General features: G+C 32.9%; 1 protein-coding gene across 1 annotated transcript in view; it reads left to right on the top strand.

Annotated features, from left to right (window-relative positions):
- LOC105815781 (glutamate receptor ionotropic, kainate 2) overlaps positions 1 to 12,038 on the top strand; it is a 293,383-nt gene that overhangs the window by 24,866 nt on the left and 256,479 nt on the right. The window lies entirely within an intron of this gene.

Genomic DNA, 12,038 nt, shown 5'->3' with positions numbered 1-12,038 from the left:
GTCAAAATGGAAGGACATGTCAGGACTCACAGCAGAAGAATAGCCAGCTGAGACTCAAAGTTTGAGAAAAAATTAGCAAAATAAAGAAAGGGGAAAGGACTATCCTAGGCAGAGAGAACAGCATACGCAAGGACCTAATGCAGTAAAGTTCTTGAAAAATTTGCAAAATTGAAAAAACGTCATGATGACTGGGGCCAATGCATTGATCAGTGTCTCAGCTTCATCCAATATGAATGCATGAATATGATCCATTACAAAAAATAATAGCAGACATTTATTGCAAACCTATTATGTGCCAGACATAGTTCAAAGCCCTATCCATTTATTCATTTAATTGTCATAATAACCTTTTGAAGTATATACCACTATTCATGCCATTTACAAGTTGGAAAGCTGATGTCTAGATTGCCTAAGTAACTCCATCATGGTCACACAAGCTAGAAAGTAGAGTAGGAGGGTTTCAACCAATCTGTTTAGTCAACTTGAGCAACTGATACTATCAAATGAAAGTTCTAGTGGTCTACTGTGAAAAAGCCAAACAACTATAATTTATCACCCAAATAGCATCTTGGTTGAGAATTGTTTACCTAAAATAGTGTTTCTCATCCAGAAGTCTCACTTATGCTAGAATACTGTGATGCCCTTATGGATCTGTCCCCAAACATCTAAACATTCCCTTCTCGAGAGTCTTGCTGGGATGTGTAGGGCCTCTAGTTTCTGTCATCCCCAAATTTAGCACACAGCTTTCTTTCAGCCTCTTTAAGCCATAATTTCAGATTCTCCCAGGTAATCCAAATAGTGTTGAAACTTATCTCATTTTTTTTTCTTATTAAGAATTGGGATTGTTTACAAATGTTTTCTATTCCACTTCAACATCATGACCTAGACCTAATATACTGCGTGGGTACAGTACAAAGTTATATTATATCATGGAGTAAATTCATTTTAGGAAGCACTAAACATTCATTTTGTATGTTTAACTTTTTTAGTTTTGAATTAAGATTTATGATATTATAAATTTGGAGATTTGTAGATCTTCATCTACAAGTCTACGACTAAAGTTCAGGTCTACTCTTGTCTTCTTTTTAATATTGTTTGTGATTTCCCGTATTGCCTCACCGTTTTCGTTAATTTTAAGTTCAATTGTTGTTAAAATTCCCTTGCTTCTTATGTTTATCATTATTAATGGAAATAAAAATATCAACTTTAGAATGTTTTCATTTGTGATGATTTCATTTATCACATAGAGATTGTTAAAATATAAATTCCTAATTGCCAAAAATGCTAGCAAAAATACAAATTCTGAGCAAGCTAGAGAGTTTTAAAGAATAACGTGTGCTATAGCTTCAGTTTCTAATCTGGTCCTGTTGCCATTACTGCTATGGATCCATTAGCTAGGGGGAGTATCCAGTGATCGAATATTTATTTAAATTCTCACAGGGAATGCCTATTTTCCCTCTGAGTTCTTGCTTTTCAATAGTTTTTTTTCACTCCTGTCTAAATATGTGGAGTGCTTCCCACTGTGCTGCTCTTATATAATAATTGATTTTTGTCCATCAAAAGATTGCTAGCATTTAAATGCTACTATACATGTTCTTTCTTTTGTTGACTGGTAGCACTTTAGCGTGCAAATGACTATGTATTTGGTTACTTTTTCAGAAAAGCATTTACTCTCGAGGAGGTTTTTTCTCCCCAATTGCTCAATGAATTTAACAAATGTATTTTCACCTACAACTTAGTCTTATTTTTTACTTTCCCAGCCCTCTGTGGAAGGTCGTGAATTACAGTATCCAGCTTACTTGTTTAAGCTTTTAAAAAGCTGTTTTTGTCACAGTCCACAGATACAGAAGGCTTATCTGAAAGCAAACTTCCAAGGACAACTGAAAAGTTCACAGCACAAAAGAGAGAAGTGACGGAATCATCCCCTAAACAGTTCTGCAGCTTATTCTATAGTATCAGCAAAAGCAGTTTTCTAAGGGCTTCAAGTCTGCCACCGCCATAAATTTTCCCTCTGATTCTTCTCTTTCCATTGTCACAGAAGGACTGTCAAGCATGTAGTTCTTAGAGAGTTGCATGGCGTTCGGGCTTAGAAACCCAGACGCTGCAGCTACACTAAGAAAAAATATTTTCATTCTTAGTCACCACTATAGCATTTCTAAGCTGTTTTAAACATGTATTGTGGACATAATAAGATCAAAATAATTTAAGGAAGATAGTGTGGATGTACACTTACAAGTACTACTTAAATGTTAACGTGTGAGATGAGAGTGACTGATTCAAATTTAAAATCTCCTTTGACCTCATTCCTGCAACCAGCTTGCTCAAAGACAATCTAACATTTTCTCACCATATTTTTTCTTCTGTTTCAAAGATTGTGCCAGCTCTACATTTCTCCCCTTTATTCTTGCTCTGCCAGCTTAATGTATTTTATTTCAAATGTATTTTATTTCTCATATTCTTATAAACTTCCAGATTAGCTAGACAAATATAAAACTATTATTGGTAGATAAAGAAGGAAAGGGCAAAGAAAGAAAACTATGAGTTTTGATGTAAAATGAAGTATAATTAAAAAAATCTTAGGGTTTCAATTTTTAAAGCCCTGTAAGTGACTAGAACCTCATTTTCTAGTACACACACACACTTGCTTCCTTCGTCCTTCATTAAATTTACTTTAAAATTGTTGCCATAATGAACATAAATATTTTCATTTTGCTGTTATATTTTTTATTCCCAACATTATTATCAATACTATAATTTTGCTGCAGGCTATTTTATTATAAATAATATAGAGAGAAATCTGAATTTTTGTTCAGCTTAATTATTAGCAAATTATATGGAAATGTAATATTTTTGCTTTAGCATTCTTATTTTAAATATGTTATCATAATAGAACCATATACAATTATACAATCTAAATTTTCTCTGTGATCTTGAACTGAGATTCAGACGTAAATTTGCAACTGCTTATTGGACATATATCCACCTGAATGGCCAGTATCAAACTCAACACGCATCAAACCTCCTTCTTCAATTCAGGCCTAACCATACCCATTTCTCCTGTTTTCAATCTCTATTTATGGTTCCAGTACCTTTCTATTCATCCAGTCCAGACGTTTGTTTTGTTAGACACCTCAGTTTCTTAAAAACCTGTATTCACAATTGAGTCACCTAAAGGAAAGAAAGGATGGGTTATTCTAAGAAAGCACAACAAAGAAGTGAGTCAAGAACATTTTTACCAAATAAGACATGGTTTGCTTGTGTGTGCTACTGAATAGGAGATTATTTACAGAGTCTATTTTGAGGGTCAGTGTAGCTATAGGAAAGTGGTAAGAGATGGCAGCATTGACAAATCAGGCATGAGGTTTGTTGGGGATGGATTAGATGGGGCAAAACTGTCGAGAAATGTAAATGGGGACTTAAACATTAAAAGCTTAGAGGCAAGGGTGTTAGCATTGCCACAGAGTGTGTGAGGGATGTTAGGAAAGGTAATAATGTACTCTATTTAGTCATGTATGAATGGAGATATTGGGAACAACTTTTGTGCAGTCAAATCTTGATTATTAATTGTTCTTCTACTGTCTTTTTTCTTGTTTGATAAGAAACTAGAACAAGACTCTGGTGTTACATATAAACCAAGAAAATTCATGTCCAGTACCATTTCCCTTAAAAATTACACTATTTATAACATAAAATACAGAAAAGTTAGGAATCAAGCAAGAACCCAGAGCATCATTTTAAAGTACCCATTTGCACAGTAGTAATAGTAATATATAAAAGTCATGCAATTTATGAAATGAATATAAGAAAAAAGTCTTGATTATTCATGTACGAGGATAATAAATTAGATTCAGAGATGAAATGCTGTTTGGAGATTAGCTAATAGGTTCAGTCTCTTTTCCCATCAACCCTATTACTGGAACTGCAGAGAAATGGCACTTGCAGAGAAATGGCACATTTGATTGATTTGAGCTTTAGCTTTTTTTTTCTTTCTTGCTCTCTTTCACTTGTGGATTAAGCTAATGAAAAATTTAATGGCCAAAGTACTAATACCAGTAAACAGATAGTAACAACCAAGATCTTCCATTTAAACTGAGAATTCAGTCAAGTGGAAGAGTTTAATAGCATACTAGTTTTTACAAAAATATCACTTTTTTTTCTGTACACAAGTATGAATGATAATCACTGTGCCAAGTCCTCCTTTAAACCCTTATTCTCTGACACTGGTAAGTTCCTTTCCTGAAATGTTGGTGAATGGTACAACTAGTAAAACTCTTATTTCTTGAAAGTTGAGTTCAAGTATATTACACAGTAAATATTTCTGTTGGATTCACTGTAATTTCAGTTAATTAAATATTACTTTACAGGGAGATAGTTCTTCCCATTTTTCAAATCCTAGCAGATTTTCTGTAATTATAAGTAACTTTTTTAGAATGATAATTATGGCCAACAAAGACTTATTTTTTTGTACAGTATGAAATTCTCTGAAGTTATTCTTCTGAAATAAGGTAAACACAGTTTCCAGCTAAGAATATGATTATGACTGTATAGTTTATTAAAGGACTTTTGTATGTCTGAAAATCATTCATAAAAAAGAATGCTTTTGCTTAATACGCTTAAAAAAGAAAAGAAAAGAAATTTCCTAGATTGCCTCAGAATGTTCTTGAATTTTGTTAAAAATCATAAAAGGTAAATAATAAGCATGGTTTATTAAAAACTTAAGATAAAATATTGCTCTATAGGCATGCTGCATTATTTTGTTGTTGCTTTAAAATATAAGCTCCAGGTTATGATAGTTATACATTTACCATCCTAAAAGTTCATGTGAAAGTGTCTTTTTAAAAATGTCTTGAGATATCAAAATAGAATTTGTTTTCCAGGCAAGAGAACAATATATGAGCCCATGTGGAGACTCTCTTCATCAGTAGTTTTTGATCCTCTCAAACTAGTCATCTTTAGTATTGCCTTTTCTTGGAAACCTTAAGTCGTACTGATGGTAGCTGTAGGCTTCTTCACTTGTTCCTCCTGGTATTCTCCCTTCCAATTGCGATAACCTGTAGTGCACCATGGGTTTCTGACAGGAACGCTAATTACGGATGGCAGAATTCAGATTTTAAAAGCCACAGTGAATAGAAAGAAATTGAAAGACTGGGACTCAGATAATGACAAGACTGTTCTTAGCTTTATAGTATTTATTGGAATGGCAGAGGCTGAAAAAAGAAATGAAATAACATTGTCCTATCAATAGAGTAATAACAATAGTTGTTATTTATGCTTATCTTTTACCTATTGCTCTTTTTTGGTCATTTCTTGTGGCTGTGAATTGGAAATTTTTTTGCCATGTCCAATTCGGTTCTCATGTATTTTTCCTGCAGTATTTAGGGTGGTATGAATCATGGAAATGCAATGAAAATACTAGTAAAGCTTATTGTCAACTAGTTTCCTTAAATATATGATCACTTTCCATTTTTGAGATCAAAGTTTTGCTACACACATTTATGAAACTCCCTTAATTTAGCTTAGACAAAAATAACTGAGGACCATTTTAGAATGGCTAAAATGCAGTTTAGACCAGTGGTACTATTTACTGAAAGAAGTAAAATTACAAGCTTGGAATAGTCTATTGGCCCTAGATAGTATAAGAAGTTATAAAATCAAATGGTCATGGATCTTTACAAATTATAGTACTAGATTCTCATTAAATCTCATCAGGCTTAAAAACACCATCTTCAATTAGTGCAAACAAATGCCTTATAAAGGAATTATTTATATATGATGTAACAATCTTTTGCATTTCTTTTGAAAGAATTTCTAAGACATGATCAACTAAATTAGCACTTAAATATATTTTATTTTCTAATATTGACAAAATGATATTCCTTTAAAAATCATTTTCCAATTATGAGACTCACAATTTTAGTCCTGCTCATTAACCAAGAATTGACTAAGAACAAAGCCCATCATAATTATTTCTCACCATCATAATAAATCTTTTCATAAAACTTTCTTAAATAACATATTTTTGGAGCAATTAAGGATGAACATAACAAAATCACCCATTTTCTGAAAAAACAATGCAAATTGTTTAAATGTTAGGACATGAGAATATTAGCCTTCATTCTGCTTGGAGGTGTTCAACCATGGCCTGGCTCCCAGCTTGGCAGATGGCTTGGCGCCCCTATGCCAGCTGTCAAATCAAAGACATTGTTGGACAGTTACTTTAGAAGAGATGTTCTTGTGGTTAGATCAAAAGAAAACGAGTGCCGAAGAAGCAAAACATAAAATTTCTCTTCATTAAGAGCCTGTTTTTTTGTTTTAATTGTGCATTCTATTTTTCATCTTTAATCCACTCTTTCAAGACTAGTGCTCCATTTCATAAATTCTGGTATTGGTTTTAGAATTCAAATAACTTGAAATTATTGCAAATCTGTAATTAAAGTACTCTCTAGGTATCTATAATAGGAGCTATCCTCATTAATACTGTGAAAGATTTGCTTCCTCTTAATGTTTCAATAAAATTCTCAAGAGGATTCAGAAAAATCAATTTAAAAAATAGTGATATGATAAACTAAAGTTAAAAAGAGACCATATACCACAATTTCTGTAGAATACACACCAAATAGAGTTTATGGGAACAGATTGCTGTCATTGTATGTTTTTATGTCATAAATATAGGAAAATACTTCACTTTTGAATGCTTTCCTTATATTGAGTCACTTTATGGAAATACTCCTGTATTTAAGGGATCTATAATTAATTATTTATTAATTACACATAGCCATACATTCATTACTAACTTTTAATTACTCTTATTTGTTTCATTTTTATTTGCATTTGGTGAGGACTTTATTCTCTGAGCCTGTTTTTCTTGTTTTAATAGTATTTTTTCTTATTATTAACTATGATAATAGATATATGTTCAAGAAGACCTTTTATTTTTAGTTTTCCAATAAATTATTTTTCAGGAATGGACACTAAATACTATTTAAAACTTTGATCATCTAGAGATTTGTTATTAATATTCTAGTTGCACCTATTGCTACGATTAATGTACTAATTAACTTCTGATTAGTAAAAATATTCTTATTCCAAGCATAAGCTATTATTGGTTATGGTTGAAAAATAGTTTAATGGACTGTTATAATTTGTTTGCTATATTGTGTTTAAGTATCTTCAATAGCGACTACTCTATAGTTATAATATTTAACCATTTTCTAGTTTTTTTATATCAGAGTTGTACTAACTTCATTTAAAAAGAGAGGAAGTGGTTTCAAAGCATTTGCTATAGTCTAAGTAAGGCTATGTACCATAAGGTTATTTGTTTTATATTAGTTTAAATATAAAAGCAACACAGTATTTAGTTTTTTCTGAAAAAAATTATTTAATAACCATTATCATTTCTTTTATGGTATCGACCTATTCATTTTATTAAATCTTTTTAAGCCAATTTTATGTTGTGCATTGATCTATACGGAGATATTCAAATTTATTAACATGAATTTTCACATAATGTCACCATATAAATTTTATAATCTGTATTTACTGAGTCCCTTTCTCTTTTTCTCTTTTTTCTTAATTTGGGTCATTAAAAGATCTTATTGTTGCTTTTACTAAAACACATGTTTACAATTTAGCCATTTTCTTTTTTTCCTTTAAATTTCTTTTTTTTTTTTGTACTTATTTTTCTTCTGCTTTTGTGGGGGTTTTAGTTGTCTATTTTCTAGACTCTTATGATTTAAGTACTCCATTTATTTATTTTGCTTTTAATTATTTAATGATAAATTCATATAAAGCTGAATTTTTCTCTGAAAAATGCTTTGAAGACTTTTTTAAAAAAATAAAAAGTAATATAGCTAATGGTTAGAAGAGTGTTTTGGAGTCAAGCAGAAGCCTTATCTCTAAAACCAAACTATACTTTTCAGTTCAGATAATGGTTATATAATAATTAATTTAAACAATATACTTTCTGAAAATTCTTTTTAACATCTACACATTTCTTTATATTGAGAGGAATTTAAACTTAACTTTATTTTACTGAATTTAGTGTTCCTGGTCTTTTTAAATGTCAACTTCCACATATTTGGGCCCTTTACTTGACTGGTGCCAGTAAGTACTTTGTTACAAAGTGTATGTTTTTGCTAATTTTCATTCCAGTCATAAATTTCATGGTGCAGTAGCTAAAATATAAAAGTTTTTCAACTTTTTTTAATTGAAAACACTTTTGATATATTTTCATTGGTCTGATTTTTGCTTTATTCTGGTTAGGCAATTTTATTTTCTCCTATTTAAAGCTTAAAAGACTATTTCCCACTTTGTGATTTATTTTTATATGTTGATTTTTTGTCATGACGGGTCTAGCTTGGGGTTATTTTTAAATCTACTTGCTAGTTTTCTACAAAAACGTCATTAATTTGTCCTCCAATAATATTACCAAGCTTGGCCAGGTGTGGTGGCTCTCGCCTGTAATCCTAGCACTCTGAGAAACCGAGGCGGGAGGATCGCTTGAGGTCAGGAGTTCGAGACCAGCCTGAGCAAGAGTGAGACCCCTGTCTCTACTAAATATAGAAAAAGAAGCTGGGCATTGTAGCACATGTCTGTAGTCCCAGCTACTTGGGGGGCTGAGGCAAGAGGATTGCTTGAGCCCAGGAGTTGAGGTTGTTGTGAGCTAGGCAAATGCCATGGCATTCTAGCCTGGGCAACAGAGTAAGACTCTGTCTCAAAAACAAAACAAAAGTAAAAACCTCTTACCAAGCTTAAAAACTCCTCTTAATATAGGAAGAGGTACAGATTGGCTATGAATTCCTATTATGTCTTTGGAAGCATACCCTGAAGCCATGTTCTCCTGCTGCAACCTGGTCTTGTTTTCTTCTAGCCTTTTACACAGCTTGTCATTTGGGACTTTTCTTCACCATAATGCTGGGAATTGTCTTTCCCTATCTCCTATGCTAGAGCCACATTTCCTGAATCCTATGCTTTCAGTTTTCCTAAATTATTTTCTCATTTTGTTAGAACATAGGCTGTAATAGCATCCTGAGAAAATTTAGACCTTACATATCTGAAAACATTGCCTCCTGTGTATAGAATTACAGGTTGAATTCTTTGGGAGGCCCTGTTCCGTAGTCTTCTATGTTGCAGTTGTTCAGAGATTATTCTGATTTCCAATCTTTTGTATCTGGACTGTATTTTTCCTTCATAAGAACAATTTCCTGATTGTCTTTTTATTTTGGAAGCTAGGGAACTTCACGAATGATGTTCTCTGGTGTGTGATATTTTTAAAAAATTTCATTATAGTTAACATTCCCTAGAGTCTAGATTTGTGCTGTCCAATATGGTAGCTAATAGCTATACATGACTATTGAACACTTGAAATTTGGCTGGACTGAATGGAGATGACTGTAAGTGCAAAATAAATACTGGCTTTCAAACACTTGATACAAAAAAGAATGAAAAATATTTCAATTTTATATTGATTACATGTTACAATGATAATATCTTGAATATATGAGGTTAAATAAAATATACGCTTGAGATTAACTTCATCTATCACTAACTTTTTTTAATATGGTTACTAGAAAAATTTAAATTATATACGTGGCTCCTATTTGTGGCTTGCTGCATTATATTTCTATTCAACAGCCCTGATCCACAATCTTGGTGTGCACATTTAATCCAGAAACTTATGTACTTCAATTCTGAGATGTTTTCTTCACAGTATTTAATGTGATAATTTCCTTTTCGCCATTTTTTTCATTCTCTCTCTCACTGTGTTTCAACAATGTTAAACTTCTCAGTACCATGTAAACATTAGATGGTTTTTATTTGTTTGTTTGAAACATTGATGCCCAGGTCCAACACCTAGACATTCTAATTGATGAAACTCCGGTATTAGTGTTGTTCGAAATCTCCCTAGATGATTCTAATGATTCTCTAGTTTTCAGTTATGTAATGAATAAATTCTGGAGACCTAATATACACATGGTGACTATAATTAATAATAATATATTATATACTTGAAATTTGCTGAGAGAATATTCTTAAGTATTTTCACCACACACACTAAAAAGGTGACAATGTGAAGTGATGGATACGTTAATTAGCTTGATTGTACTAATCATTTTATAATGTATACATATATCAAAACATTACCTTATACACCTTAAATATATACAATTTTTATTTGTCAATTATACCTTAATGAAGCTGGAAAAAAAGAAGGGAAAACAGTCTGCGAAACTAACTTTTAGCTTATGCAAACTTTAATCTTCTAGATTTTAGCACAGTACTTAATGTCTCTAAATCCAGAGCCACTTGGACTCAATTTCTCCCTCAGTTCTCTGCCAGAGTCAGAGCAGGGGAGAATGGGTAGCTCTCCAGAAATGGGTAGATGAGAATCTACCTAGCTTAATACTTGGTACAGATTATGGACCTCTGAGCAAGAACTTTTTTTGGGAAAAAGAATGAAATATTTTTTTTTTCAACTGTCTCTAGGGAACCAAAGATTCTTAGTTTTCTGTGGCCTTATAATTTAGTGTCAATATTTTCAAAGTGACAGGTCAATTCCCTGAGGAGGTTTAGGACATGTTACCCCTAAACTATGGCACCTTGGTACACAGAAAACCCAGGAAGATCACCTTTTGAGCTTCTCCTGCCATTCTCCCCCAAAGCAGGTCATAAGACTCTCATTCAAGAGGGACTCTCTCTATACCCAGAGGAAATCTCTGAAATCACAAGGACACAGAGAAGAATCTGAAGAAACAGTCCTTGCTAAGTTCCCCTCAGTTTATTACTATTAGATCATAACCTTTTGTTCTCTAATTAGATTTTTTCACTCTGTCCATCTAAGCTTAAAAATGTACAAGTTTACCTCTTTGGCCCTTCATTTCTGAAGGCTCCCATCCATGTCACCTAAAACTTGCATTAAATAAATTTGTATGTTTTCCTCTTGTTAATCTGTCTTTTGTTACAGGGCCCACAGCCATGAATCTAGTGATGGGCGAAAAAAGAAATCTTTCCTCTTCTACATCCCCTTATCCATTGCCTTATAATTCTGTATATTTTGAAGAAATAAAACAAAAAAAAAGTCATGATTCCAGCCATAAGAATCAGCCAACTTGACACCCTTCCCTGCCAGTGACAACACAATTGCAGCAGTGAGACAGTGGCACTGGCCACATCTCTGTAAAAAGACATACTGAATTTTAGATCTACAGTTTTCCATTCCAAGATTCCACTTGTTTTTAAATAGAATTCATCAAAAACAGCCAGCCTCCTCTTTTCACTCTGCTGATACAACGTATTTCTTAAGAAAAGCCCAGAATGTGCTTTATTTCTTAAGTATAATGAGGCTCTTTTTGATGCCATGTTCATGCCTCTGCTCCAGTGTTTTTACAACATTACCTACAGCTACCCATTATCTTCCACACATGAGTGTCTGTACGTATCTGAATTGCATGCCTATAACTTTTAGCAAGACTCTCTGTTACTCTGACTTTCACTATTGTGAGTTTTTATCTTTGCCCATAGCTTCAGAACTACTTTGGTTGAGAGCTAGGAGAAGTAATGCTAGTGCCTGCTTTCCACCAATGATAGAGCTATATTTGGTTAAGAATAGAAGTCTATTAGGTGAAAAAGGAATGAATATAAGATATTTCAGACAGTGGAGAAAGCATGCTTGAGGGCACAGACATGTGAAAGAGTTTCGAGTATATGGATAACTTTAAGTAGTCTACTACTGATGTAGCACAGAGTATGTGGGAGAGAGACGATGGATGTGGGTGAGCAGTCAGGCAACAGCAAAAGCAGGAGGCCTTTGTAGGTCTCATGAAGGAATTTTATTTTTACGAATTTATAATCAGAACAATTTTAAGGATTTTAAGTACGTGAACATAATCAAGTTGGTATTTTTAAAGATCCTTTTTGGTATTGGAGATGGAATTGTAGTTCCTGAGACAGGATTTGGTGAGAACAGCAAAGAAAATATTGCAATAGTAAAAGCTGATGAGGTCTGAACTATGGAAGTATCTGAAGGGATAGGGAAGGGA

This window comes from Propithecus coquereli, unplaced genomic scaffold, assembly GCF_000956105.1.
Source record: "Propithecus coquereli isolate 6110/MARCELLA unplaced genomic scaffold, Pcoq_1.0 Scaffold345, whole genome shotgun sequence".
NCBI classification, from domain to species: domain Eukaryota; kingdom Metazoa; phylum Chordata; class Mammalia; order Primates; family Indriidae; genus Propithecus; species Propithecus coquereli.
Note: the sequence above shows the minus strand (reverse complement) of the source record. Positions and strands in the feature narration are given on the sequence as shown.